Raw genomic sequence first — 17,888 nt, 5'->3', positions numbered from 1 at the left:
ACAAGGAAAGGAGATAGAAAGCTAAAATTTCAGACGCAGCATCCAGACAGAAATGTCATCAATGTGTGTAAATTTGGGGCAAATTGGGGAATATTGAAAATTTTGGAAAAAAGTTGACCCGGGTCATCAATTTTTGAAACTGGAGAAAACTTGAAAAGCCCATATCTGTGACAAGGAAGGAGATAGAGAGCTAAAATTTCAGACGCAGCATCCAGACAGAAATGCCATCAATTTGTGTAAATTTGGGGCAAATTGGGGAATATTGAAAATTTTGGAAAAAAGTTGACCCCCGGGTCATCGATGTTTGAAACTGGAGAAAACTTTAAAAGCCCATATCTGTGACAAGGAAGGAGATAGAGAGCTAAAATTTAAGACGCAGCATCCAGGCAGAAATGCCATCAATGTGTGTGAATTTGGGGCAAATTGGGGAATATTGAAAATTTTGGAAAAAAGTTGACCCCCGGGTCATCAATTTTTGAAACTGGAGAAAACTTTAAAAGCCCATATCTCTGTGACAAGGAAGGAGATAGAGAGCTAAAATTTCAGACGCAGCATCCAGACAGAAATGCCATCAATGTGTGTAAATTTGGGGCAAATTGGGGAATATTGAAAATTTTCTAAAAATGTTGACCCGCGGGTCATCGATTCTAGAAACTGGAGAAAACTTTAAAAGCCCATATCTGTGACAAGGAAGGAGATAGAGAGCTAAAATTTCAGACGCAGCATCCAGGCAGAAATGCCATCAATGTGTGTGAATTTGGGGCAAATTGGGGAATATTGAAAATTTTGGAAAAAAGTTGACCCCCGGGTCATCAATTTTTGAAACTGGAGAAAACTTTAAAAGCCCATATCTCTGACAAGGAAGGAGATAGAGAGCTAAAATTTCAGACGCAGCATCCAGGCAGAAATGCCATCAATGTGTGTAAATTTGGGGCAAATTGGGGAAAATTTAAAATTTTCTAAAAATGTTGACCCGGGTCATCAATTTTTGAAACTGGAGAAAACTTGAAAAGCCCATATCTGTGACAAGGAAGGAGATAGAGAGCTAAAATTTCAGACGCAGCATCCAGACAGAAATGCCATCAATTTGTGTAAATTTAAAACAAATTGGGGAATATTGAACATTTTCTAAAAATGTTGACCCGCGGGTCATCGATTCTTGAAACTAGAGAAAACTTGAAAAGCCCATATCTGTGACAAGGAAGGAGATAGAGAGCTAAAATTTCAGACGCAGCATCCAGACAGAAATGCCATCAATGTGTGTAAATTTGGAGCAAATTGGGGAATATTGGAATATTGAAAATTTTCTAAAAATGTTGACCCGGGTCATCAATTTTTGAAACTGGAGAGAACTTGAAAAGCCCATATCTGTGACAAGGAAGGAGATAGAGAGCTAAAATTTCAGACGCAGCATCCAGACAGAAATGCCATCAATTTGTGTAAATTTGAGACAAATTGGGGAATATTGAACATTTTCTAAAAATGTTGACCCGCGGGTCATCGATTTTTGAAACTGGAGAAAACTTGAAAAGCCCATATCTGTGACAAGGAAAGGAGATAGAAAGCTAAAATTTCAGACGCAGCATCCAGACAGAAATGTCATCAATGTGTGTAAATTTGGGGCAAATTGGGGAATATTGAAAATTTTGGAAAAAAGTTGACCCGGGTCATCAATTTTTGAAACTGGAGAAAACTTGAAAAGCCCATATCTGTGACAAGGAAGGAGATAGAGAGCTAAAATTTCAGACGCAGCATCCAGACAGAAATGCCATCAATTTGTGTAAATTTGGGGCAAATTGGGGAATATTGAAAATTTTGGAAAAAAGTTGACCCCCGGGTCATCGATGTTTGAAACTGGAGAAAACTTTAAAAGCCCATATCTGTGACAAGGAAGGAGATAGAGAGCTAAAATTTCAGACGCAGCATCCAGGCAGAAATGCCATCAATGTGTGTGAATTTGGGGCAAATTGGGGAATATTGAAAATTTTGGAAAAAAGTTGACCCCCGGGTCATCAATTTTTGAAACTGGAGAAAACTTTAAAAGCCCATATCTCTGACAAGGAAGGAGATAGAGAGCTAAAATTTCAGACGCAGCATCCAGGCAGAAATGCCATCAATGTGTGTAAATTTGGGGCAAATTGGGGAAAATTTAAAATTTTCTAAAAATGTTGACCCGGGTCATCAATTTTTTAAACTGTAGAAAACTTGAAAAGCCCATATCTGTGACAAGGAAGGAGATAGAGAGCTAAAATTTCAGACGCAGCATCCAGGCAGAAATGCCATCAATGTGTGTAAATTTGGGGCAAATTGGGGAATATTGAAAATTTTCTAAAAATGTTGACCCGCGGGTCATCGATTCTAGAAACTGGAGAAAACTTTAAAAGCCCATATCTCTGACAAGGAAGGAGAAAGAGAGCTAAAATTTCAGACGCAGCATCCAGGCAGAAATGCCATCAATGTGTGTAAATTTGGGGCAAATTGGGGAATATTGAAAATTTTCTAAAAATGTTGACCCGGGTCATCAATTTTTGAAACTGGAGAAAACTTTAAAAGCCCATATCTGTGACAAGGAAGGAGATAGAGAGCTGAAATTTCAGACGCAGCATCCAGGCAGAAATGCCATCAATGTGTGTAAATTTGGGGCAAATTGGGGAATATTGAAAATTTTCTAAAAATGTTGACCCGCGGGTCATCGATTCTTGAAACTAGAGAAAACTTTAAAAGCCCATAACTGTGACAAGGAAGGAGATAGAGAGCTACAATTTCAGACGCAGCATCCAGGCAGAAATGCCATCAATGTGTGTTAATTTGGGGCAAATTGGGGAATATTGAAAATTTTCTAAAAATGTTGACCCGGGTCATCAATTTTTGAAACTGGAGAAAACTTTAAAAGCCCATATCTCTGACAAGGAAGGAGATAGAGAGCTACAATTTCAGACGCAGCATCCAGACAGAAATGCCATCAATGTGTGTAAATTTGGGGCAAATTGGGGAATATTGAAAATTTGGGAAAAAAGTTGACCCCGGGTCATCAATTTTTGAAACTGGAGAAAACTTGAAAAGCCCATATCTGTGACAAGGAAGGAGATAGAGAGCTAAAATTTCAGACGCAGCATCCAGACAGAAATGCCATCAATTTGTGTAAATTTAAAACAAATTGGGGAATATTGAACATTTTCTAAAAATGTTGACCCGCGGGTCATCGATTCTTGAAACTAGAGAAAACTTGAAAAGCCCATATCTGTGACAAGGAAGGAGATAGAGAGCTACAATTTCAGACGCAGCATCCAGACAGAAATGCCATCAATGTGTGTAAATTTGGAGCAAATTGGGGAATATTGGAATATTGAAAATTTTCTAAAAATGTTGCCCCGGGTCATCAATTTTTGAAACTGGAGAGAACTTGAAAAGCCCATATCTGTGACAAGGAAGGAGATAGAGAGCTAAAATTTCAGACGCAGCATCCAGACAGAAATGCCATCAATTTGTGTAAATTTGAGACAAATTGGGGAATATTGAACATTTTCTAAAAATGTTGACCCGCGGGTCATCGATTTTTGAAACTGGAGAAAACTTGAAAAGCCCATATCTGTGACAAGGAAAGGAGATAGAAAGCTAAAATTTCAGACGCAGCATCCAGACAGAAATGTCATCAATGTGTGTAAATTTGGGGCAAATTGGGGAATATTGAAAATTTTGGAAAAAAGTTGACCCGGGTCATCAATTTTTGAAACTGGAGAAAACTTGAAAAGCCCATATCTGTGACAAGGAAGGAGATAGAGAGCTAAAATTTCAGACGCAGCATCCAGACAGAAATGCCATCAATTTGTGTAAATTTGGGGCAAATTGGGGAATATTGAAAATTTTGGAAAAAAGTTGACCCCCGGGTCATCGATGTTTGAAACTGGAGAAAACTTTAAAAGCCCATATCTGTGACAAGGAAGGAGATAGAGAGCTAAAATTTAAGACGCAGCATCCAGGCAGAAATGCCATCAATGTGTGTGAATTTGGGGCAAATTGGGGAATATTGAAAATTTTGGAAAAAAGTTGACCCCCGGGTCATCAATTTTTGAAACTGGAGAAAACTTTAAAAGCCCATATCTCTGACAAGGAAGGAGATAGAGAGCTAAAATTTCAGACGCAGCATCCAGGCAGAAATGCCATCAATGTGTGTAAATTTGGGGCAAATTGGGGAAAATTTAAAATTTTCTAAAAATGTTGACCCGGGTCATCAATTTTTGAAACTGGAGAAAACTTGAAAAGCCCATATCTGTGACAAGGAAGGAGATAGAGAGCGACAATTTCAGACGCAGCATCCAGACAGAAATGCCATCAATGTGTGTAAATTTGGGGCAAATTGGGGAATATTGAAAATTTTGGAAAAAAGTTGACCCCCGGGTCATCGATGTTTGAAACTGGAGAAAACTTTAAAAGCCCATATCTCTGACAAGGAAGGAGAAAGAGAGCTAAAATTTCAGACGCAGCATCCAGACAGAAATGCCATCAATGTGTGTAAATTTGGGGCAAATTGGGGAATATTGAAAATTTTCTAAAAATGTTGACCCGGGTCATCAATTTTTGAAACTGGAGAAAACTTTAAAAGCCCATAACTGTGACAAGGAAGGAGATAGAGAGCTAAAATTTCAGACGCAGCATCCAGGCAGAAATGCCATCAATGTGTGTAAATTTGGGGCAAATTGGGGAATATTGAAAATTTTCTAAAAATGTTGACCCGGGTCATCAATTTTTGAAACTGGAGAAAACTTTAAAAGCCCATAACTGTGACAAGGAAGGAGATAGAGAGCTAAAATTTCAGATGCAGCATCCAGGCAGAAATGCCATCAATGTGTGTAAATTTGGGGCAAATTGGGGAATATTGAAAATTTTCTAAAAATGTTGACCCGGGTCATCAATTTTTGAAACTGGAGAAAACTTTAAAAGCCCATATCTCTGACAAGGAAGGAGAAAGAGAGCTAAAATTTCAGACGCAGCATCCAGGCAGAAATGCCATCAATGTGTGTAAATTTGGGGCAAATTGGGGAATATTGAAAATTTTCTAAAAATGTTGACCCGGGTCATCAATTTTTGAAACTGGAGAAAACTTTAAAAGCCCATATCTGTGACAAGGAAGGAGATAGAGAGCTGAAATTTCAGACGCAGCATCCAGACAGAAATGCCATCAATTTGTGTAAATTTGGGACAAATTGGGGAATATTGAAAATTTGGGAAAAAAGTTGACCCCGGGTCATCAATTTTTGAAACTGGAGAAAAATTGAAAAGCCCATATCTGTGACAAGGAAGGAGATAGAGAGCTAAATTTTCAGACGCAGCATCCAGGCAGAAATGCCATCAATGTGTGTAAATTTGGGGCAAATTGGGGAATATTGAAAATTTTCTAAAAATGTTGACCCGCGGGTCATCGATTCTTGAAACTAGAGAAAACTTGAAAAGCCCATAACTGTGACAAGGAAGGAGATAGAGAGCTACAATTTCAGACGCAGCATCCAGGCAGAAATGCCATCAATGTGTGTTAATTTGGGGCAAATTGGGGAATATTGAAAATTTTCTAAAAATGTTGACCCGCGGGTCATCGATTCTTGAAACTAGAGAAAACTTGAAAAGCCCATATCTGTGACAAGGAAGGAGATAGAGAGCTACAATTTCAGACGCAGCATCCAGACAGACATGCCATCAATGTGTGTAAATTTGGGGCAAATTGGGGAATATTGAAAATTTTCTAAAAATGTTGACCCGGGTCATCAATTTTTGAAACTGGAGAAAACTTTAAAAGCCCATATCTGTGACAAGGAAGGAGATAGAGAGCTGAAATTTCAGACGCAGCATCCAGACAGAAATGCCATCAATTTGTGTAAATTTGGGGCAAATTGGGGAATATTGAAAATTTTGGAAAAAAGTTGACCCCCCGGTCATCGATGTTTGAAACTGGAGAAAACTTTAAAAGCCCATATCTGTGACAAGGAAGGAGATAGAGAGCTAAATTTTCAGACGCAGCATCCAGACAGAAATCCCATCAATTTGTGTAAATTTGGGACAAATTGGGGAATATTGAAAATTTTCTAAAAATGTTGACCCGGGTCATCAATTTTTGAAACTGGAGAACAATTGAAAAGCCCATATCTGTGACAAGGAAGGAGATAGGGAGCTAAATTTTCAGACGCAGCATCCAGGCAGAAATGCCATCAATGTGTGTAAATTTGGGGCAAATTGGGGAATATTGAAAATTTTGGAAAAAAGTTGACCCCCCGGTCATCGATGTTTGAAACTGGAGAAAACTTTAAAAGCCCATATCTGTGACAAGGAAGGAGATAGAGAGCTACAATTTCAGACGCAGCATCCAGGCAGAAATGCCATCAATGTTTGTAAATTTGGGACAAATTGGGGAATATTGAAAATTTTCTATCTGTGACAAGGAAGGAGATAGAGAGCTACAATTTCAGACGCAGCATCCAGACAGAAATGCCATCAATTTGTGTAAATTTGGGACAAATTGGGGAATATTGAAAATTTTCTATCTGTGACAAGGAAGGAGATAGAGAGCTAAAATTTCAGGCGCAGCATCCAGGCAGAAATGCCATCAATTTGTGTAAATTTGGGACAAATTGGGGAATATTGAAAATTTTCTAAAAATGTTGACCCGCGGGTCATCGATTCTTGAAACTAGAGAAAACTTGAAAAGCCCATATCTGTGACAAGGAAGGAGATAGAGAGCTAAAATTTCAGATGCAGCATCCAGACAGAAATGCCATCAATGTGTGTAAATTTTGGGCAAATTGGGGAATATTGAAAATTTTCTAAAAATGTTGACCCGCGGGTCATCGATTTTTGAAACTGGAGAAAACTTGAAAAGCCCATATGTGTGACAAGGAAGGAGATAGAGAGCTAAAATTTCAGACGCAGCATCCAGACAGAAATGCCATCAATTTGTGTAAATTTGGGACAAATTGGGGAATATTGAAAATTTTCTAAAAATGTTGACCCCCGGGTCATCGATTTTTGAAACTGGAGAAAACTTTAAAAGCCCATATCTGTGACAAGGAAGGAGATAGAGAGCTAAAATTTCAGACGCAGCATCCAGACAGAAATGCCATCAATTTGTGTAAATTTGGGACAAATTGGGGAATATTGAAAATTTTGGAAAAAAGTTGACCCGCGGGTCATCGATTCTTGAAACTAGAGAAAACTTGAAAAGCCCATATCTGTGACAAGGAAGGAGATAGAGAGCTACAATTTCAGACGCAGCATCCAGACAGAAATGCCATCAATGTGTGTAAATTTGGAGCAAACTGGGGAATATTGAAAATTTTCTAAAAATGTTGACCCGGGTCATCGATCTTTGAAACTGGAGAAAACTTGAAAAGCCCATATCTGTGACAAGGAAGGAGATAGAGAGCTAAAATTTCAGACGCAGCATCCAGACAGAAATGCCATCAATTTGTGTAAATTTGGGGCAAATTGGGGAATATTGAAAATTTTGGAAAAAAGTTTACTCGCGGGTCATCGATTCTTGAAACTGGAGAAAACTTGAAAAGCCCATATCTGTGACAAGGAAGGAGATAGAGAGCTACAATTTCAGACGCAGCATCCAGACAGAAATGCCATCAATGTGTGTACATTTGGGGCAAATTGGGGAATATTGAAAATTTTCTAAAAATGTTGACCGGGGTCATCAATTTTTGAAACTGGAGAAAACTTTAAAAGCCCATATCTGTGACAAGGAAGGAGATAGAGAGCTAAAATTTCAGACGCAGCATCCAGGCAGGAATGCCATCAATGTGTGTTAATTTGGGGCAAATTGGGGAATATTGAAAATTTTCTAAAAATGTTGACCCCCGGGTCATCAATTTTTGAAACTGGAGAAAACTTGAAAAGCCCGTATCTGTGACAAGGAAGGAGATAGAGAGCTAAAATTTCAGACGCAGCATCCAGGCAGATATGCCATCAATGTGTGTAAATTTGGGGCGAATTGGGGAATGTTGAAAATTTTCTAAAAATGTTGACCCCGGTCATCAATTTTTGAAACTGGAGAAAACTTGAAAAGCCCATATCTGTGACAAGGAAGGAGATAGAGAGCTACAATTTCAGACGCAGCATCCAGACAGAAATGCCATCAATTTGTGTAAATTTGAGACAAATTGGGGAATATTGAACATTTTCTAAAAATGTTGACCCGGGTCATCGATTTTTCAACCTAGAGAAAACTTGTAAAGCCCATATGTGTGACAAGGAAGGAGATAGAGAGCTACAATTTCAGACGCAGCATCCAGACAGAAATGCCACCAATGTGTGTAAATTTGGGGCAAATTGGGGAATATTGAAAATTTTCTAAAAATGTTGACCCGCGTCATCGATTTTTGAAACTGGAGAAAACTTTAAAAGCCCATATCTGTGACAAGGAAGGAGATAGAGAGCTTCAATTTCAGACGCAGCATCCAGACAGAAATGCCATCAATGTGTGTAAATTTGGGGCAAATTGGGGAATATTGAAAATTTTCTAAAAATGTTGACCCGCGGGTCATCAATTTTTGAAACTGGAGAAAACTTGAAAAGCCCATATCTGTGACAAGGAAGGAGATAGAGAGCTCAAATTTCAGACGCAGCATCCAGGCAGATATGCCATCAATGTGTGTAAATTTGGGGCAAATTGTGGAATATTGAAAATTTTCTAAAAATGTTGACCCGCGGGTCATCGATTTTTGAAACTGGAGAAAACTTGAAAAGCCCATATCTGTGACAAGGAAGGAGATAGAGAGCTAAAATTTCAGACGCAGCATCCAGACAGAAATGCCATCAATGTGTGTCAATTTGGGGCAAATTGGGGAATATTGAACATTTTCTAAAAATGTTTACCCGAGTCATCAATTTTTGAAACTGGAGAAAACTTTGAAAGCCGATAACTGTGACAAGGAAGGAGATAGAGAGCTAAAATTTCAGACGCAGCATCCAGGCAGAAATGCCATCAATGTGTGTAAATTTGGGGCAAATTGGGGAATATTGAAAATTTTCTAAAAATGTTGACCCGCGGGTCATCGATTCTTGAAACTAGAGAAAACTTGAAAAGCCCATATCTGTGACAAGGAAGGAGATAGAGAGCTACAATTTCAGACGCAGCATCCAGACAGAAATGCCATCAATGTGTGTTAATTTGGGGAATATTGAAAATTTTCTAAAAATGTTGACCCCCGGGTCATCAATTTTTGAAACTGGAGAAAACTTGTAAAGCCCATATGTGTGACAAGGAAGGAGATAGAGAGCTAAAATTTCAGACGCAGCATCCAGACAGAAATGCCATCAATGTGTGTAAATTTGGGGCAAATTGGGGAATATTGAAAATTTTCTAAAAATGTTGAGCCGCGTCATCGATTTTTGAAACTGGAGAAAACTTTAAAAGCCCATATCTGTGACAAGGAAGGAGATAGAGAGCTAAAATTTCAGACGCAGCATCCAGACAGAAATGCCATCAATTTGTGTAAATTTGGGGCAAATTGGGGAATATTGAAAATTTTGGAAAAAAGTTGAACCCCGGGTCATCAATTTTTGAAACTGGAGAAAAATTAAAAAGCCCATATCTGTGACAAGGAAGGAGATAGAGAGCTTCAATTTCAGACGCAGCATCCAGACAGAAATGCCATCAATGTGTGTAAATTTGGGGCAAATTCGGGAATATGGAAAATTTTCTAAAAATGTTGACCCGGGTCATCGATTTTTCAACCTGGAGAAAACTTGTAAAGCCCATATGTGTGACAAGGAAGGAGATAGAGAGCTAAAATTTCAGACGCAGCATCCAGACAGAAATGCCATCAATGTGTGTAAATTTGGGGCAAATTGGGGAATATTGAACATTTTCTAAAAATGTTGACCCGCGGGTCATCGATTCTTGAAACTAGAGAAAACTTGAAAAGCCCATATCTGTGAAAAGGAAGGAGATAGAGGCTTCTGTGTTCTTCTGATGAAGGCATCATGTAAATTGTGATATACATGAACTTGAGTGTAGTCATGTGTACACGGTGACTTGAACTGGGTCTGTCTCACCTATAAAGAGCCTCTGTGTGGCTGCGTTCCTCGTTTACGGCCATACCACTCTGAACACGGAAGTAAGAGGAGGTGTGTGTGAGCTCCAGGCGTGCGTGTATTTTGACTGATCCTGTGCGGCAATTTTGATTTTGAGTTTGAACTGTGGCGTTTCTTTAAGCCCAGATTTTTCGTTTCTTTGATAGCTCGGTTTTTGGAGCCACCCCCAGCAGTTTTCACTGTCTGGGGGACACTTTAAGTTATTTGTTTGTTTGGTTTGTGTTTTCCTGATGGAAAATAGTTTATACTGTGCTCCAAGTATGGTGAGAACCAGAGGAAAGGGAGCCAGAGTCGCTGCACCGGGCCCGGATTGGACGGCGGAGGCAAACGAGCCGATGGTGAAAGACGATCGGGCGTACAGGACCGTGGACGGTCAGAATATGACGGGAGAAATGGAGGACACACGTGCGGTGACAGCTCCTGACGTAGCCGAAAATGCGGAAGGAGGAAGAGGGCAGGAGAGAGAAATCATCAGAGAGGAAGAGATACGGATTATTAAGGATAAAGCTGAAGAGTTTCAGCAAAATTTAACGCTCGCCCTGGAGCTGATTGGAGAAGATAAAGTGACCGCAATGGAGCTGATCCAGGCAATACAAGACACTTGTGGGAAAATCATCGCCTGCCGGTACACGGGCAGAAATAAATATGAGATCACAATGAATCACCCGAAGGGGAAAGAAAGACTATTGGACGGCATAAAAATTGGACAGACCGCGATCATGTCCAAGGAGTTATGTAATGATGAGCTGGTGGTCTCGTTTCTGGGGCTGCCGGCGTATATCACGGACAGCATCATTCTGGGCAAGCTGAACAGCTGGGGAGTGAGTGCAGTATCCCCGATCATCAGGAGAATGTGGCCGGGAACTAGAATTGCTGACGGAACAAGATACGTGAAAGTTAAATTCACGGAGACGGTCCAATCACTTCCATATTCGACCAAGTTTGAGACGGCTTTTGGAGCAGAGTTCTTTAGAGTTTTGCACGACAAACAGGTGAAAGTGTGCAGACAGTGCATACAGACTGGTCATATCCTGAGGGACTGTCCAGATTTCCTTTGTAGAAAATGTGGAGAGCAGGGGCACTATGCAAGGGAGTGCATGGGCAGAGGGAACAAATGCCAGAGCTGCAAAAAGGAGAGCAGCAGATGTGTTTGTGAGGACGTTGATCATGCTCCAGGGACGGGAGGAAAGCAACGTGAGGAGCAGGAAGAATCGAGAGAGAATATCTCTGAGAGGGAGGAGACCGAGAAGGATCGTGCGGAGGGGGAAGCGGAGAAAGGAAGAGACATACTGGAGTCGGACGGAGAGCAAGGAATGGAGGTGAGAGGATCGACAGCTGAGGTGCCGGGACATGGAGACGCAGCAGAGGGGCAGAGTGTGGATACATCGGAGAGAAAGGAGAGGAAGGTGAAAATTGTTCAACTTCAGCGGCCCCCAGAATCAGACTCAGAGATATGCTTGACGGGGTCTCAAGAGTCGGGGAACTCGGAGTCTGATATGGACCTCGGAAACAGCCAGGAGCTGGGGAAGAGAAGACTGCAATGGATGCTGAAGACAAGGGGATCAAAAAGAGGAAAAAGTAAGACGTGAACTGTAGCATAAAGATGATGGGCCTGATTTATCTCTATGTATTTACAATGTTAAAAATACTATCGCAAAACACAAACGGCTTAAGATGTATTAACAAGATGCGAGATGTTTTAAGGGTGGATACTTTTGACATCCTCTGTGTACAAGAGACTAAGTGGACAAGGGAGTGGAGAAGCTATCTGAGGGATACATGGGCTGGAAAAGTGTGGGCAAACAACGGTGTAAATGGACGAGCCGGAGTCGCTATTTTTGCTAAAGGAGATAAGATCCAAAATGTTAAGGAAATAGTGAAGGATGATGAGGGAAGGGTGATCGGTATTGAATTTATTTACAGGAATGTGCTTTACAAACTTTTGAATATTTATGCACCGAATGAGGACAACAAGCGTGGAATTTTCTTTGATCAACTAAAACCGCATTTGGGAGGGAACATTTGTGTAGTGGGGGATTTTAACTGTGCACTTACGAGATTGGATATATCAAGCAACAATACATACAAAAGTGATATAAGTAGGAAATCGCTAAATGAGCTTTTTGACTATTTCAACCTGGTAGATCTGTGGAGGGTGCGCAATATGGGAGAAAGGGGCTTTTCCAGACGACAGACGGTTCTGGGGAAACTTAAACAGTCCAGGATTGACTTATGTCTATTAGCATCTGGGCTGGAAAAAAAGATTTAAAAATGCTGGTATGAGTTCACAGGGTTTAGCGATCATGCAAGGTTATGGGTGGAGCTGGGGGAGAAAGAGCACAAAGGTGGAGGGTTATGGTGTTTAAATAACAGTGTTTTGCTGGATGAAAAATATAGGGAGAAAGTTGAAAATCTACTGAAAGAAAGAAAAAGAGAACTGCAGGGTGAGGATGGTATAAATATGGGGGAGTGGTGGGAGGAGGTGAAATTGCACATCAAAAAAGTGACAATAAACTATTGTAAAAATAAAATGGAGAAGGAAAGAAGGACTGAGTATAGTTTAAGAGACCAGATTAATAAAGAGCTGGAAAGGTCGATTGCAGAGGAAAACTTCAACAATCTAAAATATCTCATGCTGAGAAAACAATTAGATGAGCTTGAGAAGAAACGGAGCAGAGGGGCAGCTATCAGATCGAGGATGAAGGATATTTTAGAAGGGGAAAAGAATACAAGTTTCTTTTTAGGGCTTGAAAAAAGACAGCAAAAGAAAGCTCATCTGCAAAACCTGAAAAATGAAGAGGGTAAGACAATGGAGAAGACAGGGGAAATGCTGGAGGTGGCTCATAAACATTTTAAAAAACTTTTTTCAAAGATGGAGGTAAACTCTACAGACCACAGTGTTTTTGAAGGGATAGAAAAAAAATTAGGGGAAGAGGACAGAGCAGACTGTGATAAAAACATAACAGAGGAAGAATTGGAAAGAGCAATAAATGGTTTGAATAAGAACAAAAGTCCAGGGCTGGATGGGTTATCGGGGGAATTTTACATCACCTTTAAACAGGTGATAAAGCCAATTCGCCTGAGAATCTTTCAATGCATGGAGCGGGAGGGGAAAGCATCTGGGGACTTCTTCACGGGGCTAATCCGAGTGGTGTATAAGAATAAGGGTGACAAAGGTGATTTGGGTAATTATAGGCCAATTAGTCTGCTAAATACAGATTATAAAATACTGGCTAAAATCCTGGCAAACAGATTGAAGGAGGTGATAGGCACAGTGGTGAATCCCTGTCAGTGTTATGGTGTGGTAGGGAGAGACATTAGTGACATCATCTTATCGATCCAGGACATCTTTGACAAAATGAATCAGAAGGGAGGGCTGTACATAGGGGTTGATTTAGAGAAGGCGTTTGATAGGGTGGATCATGATTTTTTGTTTAAAACACTGGGAAAGATGGGTTTCGGGGAAGGTTTCACTAAATGGATTAGGTTAATATATAGGAATGCCATCAGTAGGGTGAAAATAAACGGGAGGTTAACTGAGAGCTTCGCTCTGGAGAGGTCAATCAGGCAAGGATGCCCGCTTTCAGCTATGTTATACTCCATAGCGGCAGAACCCTTGTCTGCCCTCATTAGGAGGGACCCAGGGATTTTGGGGATTGAAATGGAAGATAAAACGGACACGAAAATCTACCAGTACGCAGATGACATAAGTATTACGGTTAGGGATGAGAGGAGTGTAGACAGGGTGCTGCAGCATGTAGAGTGCTATGAGAGGGCATCTGGGGCCAAAATCAATGGGGAAAAAACCGAGCTAATGGGCTTTGGTGATGGTTTCGATTGTGTAAATAAATGGAATTTTGTAAAGAGAAATGAAATGGTGAAGGTTTTGGGTGTATACGTAGGTAAGAATCGAGATGCAGCAACAAAACAAACGTGGGGTGAAATAGAGGGAAAAATCAAAATGCGATTGGATTTCTGGTCCGGGAGGAAATTGAATCTAAGGGGTAAAGTGATAGTAACTAACGCCCTCCTCCTGTCCAAGTGTCAGTATGCGCTAAGAGTCTGTGAAATGCCGGACAGGGTAATAGGAAAGCTGAATGACATGATGAGTGCTTTCATCTGGAATAAAAAACAGCATTTGATAGCCAGGAAGGTGCTCATCAATGGGCAGAAGGAGGGCGGTTTGAAATTGGTGGACCTGAAAAGTAAAAAGCTTAGTGCACGGATTCGACTGTTAGGGAAATTTATGGGAAACGCAAAGATTTACGCGTGGCAGAAGTGCCTCGACTCTTGCCTACAGGGGTGGGATAATAGAGGAGTGTTTAATCTATGTAGGGAAACGGAGCAAAGGGAAAGAGCACAGGTTAATGCATTTACAGGGGAAATACTCGAAGCGTGGAATATTTTACTGGGGGATTTAAAGTTTAGATGTGAGACTGCGGAGCAGGTGTTACACCAACCAGTTTTCAGAAATCCGGCAATAAGGTGTCAGGGGAAGGTATTTTCAGGGAGGTACTTGGAGGAACTAGGTTTAAATCAGGTGAAGCACTTTATCCAAAGAGGTGGTGGATTTCTGCAGGAGGAAGTAATCCAGGAGGTCAGGGGAAGATTAGGGAAAGTGAGACCAATAGAGATCAAAAGACTATGCCAGAGAATTTTAGAGGGGTTACCTCGTAGCTGGGTGGCGCTGGTGAAGGGGAGGAGGGCAGAGAAGGCTCTGGAGTTGGTCAGTTTCTCCCTCATCCAAGGAGGGAAAGAGCATGACATACGATCAGTTAACTCCAAGATACTATATAGAGTGTTTTTGGGAAAGGAAAAGAAGAAAGCGGCAGCTGAGGAAGTATGGCTAAGGCAGTTCCATGGGCTTCAGAGGGAACACATTTGGTCAGATCTAAATGTGAAGTTCATTTCATCAGAGTGCTTTGATACAAATTTCAGGCTCAGACACAATAGAATATTTGTCAATTTGGTGCTAAACCAGATAAAAAGACTCAACAGCAAGGTTTGTGATATATGTGAGGTGGAAGTGGAGACATTTAGGCACTTTATTTTTGAATGTAAGGAGTTAAAAGTGTTTTTTGAGAAACTGGACCAATGCTTTCAAAAATGTAGAGTCACAATCACGGAAAAGGAAAAATGGGAGAGGTTTTTTCTATTTGGGTATAAGGAAAGGAAAGCAGGGGTGGACAAATGGCTTATCAATTACATTCTGAGTTATGCCAAACATGTCATCAGACTTCGGAGAAACTATTCACATTTCGAGGACAAAAAAGTGAACATCTGGAGATTTTTCTGTAACTTTATGAAAAGGAATGTGAGTCTGCTGTGGGATGGTGGGGACAAGAATTTCAAACAAAAGGTGCTGGAAGATAACTGTCTATTTGTGTGTGGAAATCAGGGTGGGGTGCAAATGTCAATAGGTCAAGGGTGAGGGGTGATGGGTGAAGGAAAAAAAAAGAAAAAAAAAAGATATGATGAATGGTGTTATGGATTGTTGGAAATAATTTGATTTGATTTGAAATGACTTGTATTTACTTGTGTAAAATGTATTTGTAAAAATATTTATTTTTTGATAATAAAAGAGAAAAAAAAAAACACGCCCGATCTCGTCTGATCTTGGAAGCTAAGCAGCGTCGGGCCAGGTTAGTACTTGAATGGGAGACCGCCTGGGAATACCCGGTGCAGTAAGCATTTTGGCCCTCTGAGCAGCAGGCCTCACCTGGTCCTCCTCCCTCATGTTTCACTCCCTCTGTCAACACGCAATTTCCATCTGGAGAATAAAGTTGTATCTTATCTTATCTGAAATGTTAGTGTTCTTCTGATGAAGGCATCATGTAAATTGTGATATACATGAACTTGAGTGTAGTCATGTGTACACGGTGACTTGAACTGGGTCTGTCTCACCTATAAAGAGCCTCTGTGTGGCTGCTCTCCTATTTTACGGCCATACCACTCTGAACACGCCCGATCTCGTCTGATCTCAGAAGCTAAGCAGCGTTGGGCCAGGTTTGTACTTGGATGGGAGACCGCCTGGGAATACCCGGTGCCGTTAGCATTTTGGCCCTCTGAGCAGCAGGCCTCACCTGGTCCTCCTCCCTCATGTTTCACTCCCTCTGTAAACACGCAATTTCCCTCGGGAGAATAAAGTTGTATCTTATCTTATCTTATATGAAAGCATACATTCAGAAAATGAGTATTGCACATGGTCATAATATGAGAAGATTGAATGCACATGAGAAGTGAAGTACACGAGCCACTGTGTGACGATGATGATGATGATGATGAAAGTGAGCGTCAGACATGTAAGTGGTCCCTCTGTATGTTCTATGTGATGATTATCAGTTTCATTAGGTAAGACTTCATTATCCAGAAATGTGTGTTTCTGATGAAGGCATCATGTAAATTGTGATATACATGAACTTGAGTGTAGTCATGTGTACACGGTGACTTGAACTGGGTCTGTCTCACATATAAAGAGCCTCTCTCTGGCTGCTCTCCTAGTTGACGGCCATACCACTCTGAACACGCCTGATCTCGTCTGATCTAGGAAACTAAGCAGCGTCGGGCCAGGTTAGTACTTGGATGGGAGACCGCCTGGGAATACCCGGTGCCGTAAGCATTTTGGCCCTTTGAGCAGCAGGCCTCACCTGGTCCTCCTCCCTCATGTTTCACTCCCTCTGTGAACATGCAATTTCCCTCGGGACAATAAAGTTGTATCTTAATTTATCTGAAATGTTAGTGTTCTTCTGATGAAGGCATCATGTAAATTGTGATCTACATGAACTTGAGTGTAGTCATGTGTACACGGTGACTTGAACTGGGTCTGTCTCACCTATAAAGAGCCTTTGTGTGGCTGCTCTCCTCGTTTACGGCCATACCACTCTGAACACGCCTGATCTCGTCTGATCTCGGAAGCTAAGCAGCGTCGGGCCAGGTTAGTACTTGGATGGGAGACCGCCTGGGAATACCCGGTGCCGTAAGCATTTTGGCCCTCTGAGCAGCAGACCTCACCTGGTCCTCCTCCCTCATGTTTCACTCCATCTGTCAACACCCAATGTCCCTCGGGAGAATAAAGTTGTATCTTATCTTATCTTATATGAAAGCATACATTCTGAAAATGAGTATTGCACATGGGCATAATATGAGATGATTGAATGCACATGAGGAGTGAAGTACACTAGCCACTGTGTGACGATGATGATGATGATGATGATGATGATGATGAAAGTGAGCATCAGAGATGTTAGTGGTCCCTCTTTATGTTCTATGTGATGATTATCAGTTTCATTAGGTAAGACTTCATTATCCAGAAATGTGTGTTTCTGATGAAGGCATCATGTAAATTGTGATATACATGAACTTGAGTGTAGTCATGTGTACACGGTGACTTGAACTGGGTCTGTCTCACCTATAAAGAGCCTCTTGGTGGCTGCTCTCCTCGTTTACGGCCATACCACTCTGAACACGCCCGATCTCGTCTGATCTCGGAAGCTAATCAGCGTCGGGCCAGGTTAGTACTTGGTTGGGAGACCACCTGGGAATACCCGGTGCAGTAAGCATTTTGGCCCTCTGAGCAGCAGGCCTCACCTGGTCCTCCTCCCTCATGTTTCACTCCCTCTGTCAACACGCAATTTCCATCTGGAGAATAAAGTTGTATCTTATCTTATCTGAAATGTTAGTGTTCTTCTGATGAAGGCATCATGTAAATTGTGATATACATGAACTTGAGTGTAGTCATGTGTACATGGTGACTTGAACTGGGTCTGTCTCACCTATAAAGAGCCTCTGTGTGGCTGCTC

At 41.1% G+C, this 17,888-nt stretch overlaps 3 non-coding genes and 1 pseudogene across 3 annotated transcripts; all 4 read left to right on the top strand.

Moving 5' to 3' along the window:
- Positions 1-16,025: 16,025 nt before the first annotated feature.
- Positions 16,026-16,144, top strand: LOC143007177 (5S ribosomal RNA). Its single transcript, XR_012964396.1, has one exon. It is a non-coding gene; the product is annotated as a 5S ribosomal RNA (ribosomal RNA).
- Positions 16,145-16,589: 445 nt separating this feature from the next.
- On the top strand, positions 16,590-16,708 carry LOC143007221 (5S ribosomal RNA; annotated as a pseudogene).
- Positions 16,709-16,953: 245 nt separating this feature from the next.
- LOC143007138 (5S ribosomal RNA) lies at positions 16,954-17,072 on the top strand. Its single transcript, XR_012964359.1, has one exon. It is a non-coding gene; the product is annotated as a 5S ribosomal RNA (ribosomal RNA).
- A 457-nt stretch (positions 17,073-17,529) lies between these two features.
- Positions 17,530-17,648, top strand: LOC143007149 (5S ribosomal RNA). The gene has a single exon (XR_012964369.1). It is a non-coding gene; the product is annotated as a 5S ribosomal RNA (ribosomal RNA).
- The last annotated feature ends 240 nt before the right edge of the window (positions 17,649-17,888 follow it).

This window comes from Genypterus blacodes, unplaced genomic scaffold (genome assembly GCF_046128005.1).
Source record: "Genypterus blacodes isolate CSIRO-AG114 ecotype Tasmania unplaced genomic scaffold, CSIRO-AGI_Gbla_v1 ptg000083l_1, whole genome shotgun sequence".
NCBI classification, from domain to species: domain Eukaryota; kingdom Metazoa; phylum Chordata; class Actinopteri; order Ophidiiformes; family Ophidiidae; genus Genypterus; species Genypterus blacodes.
This window is presented reverse-complemented; position numbering and strand designations above follow the sequence as displayed.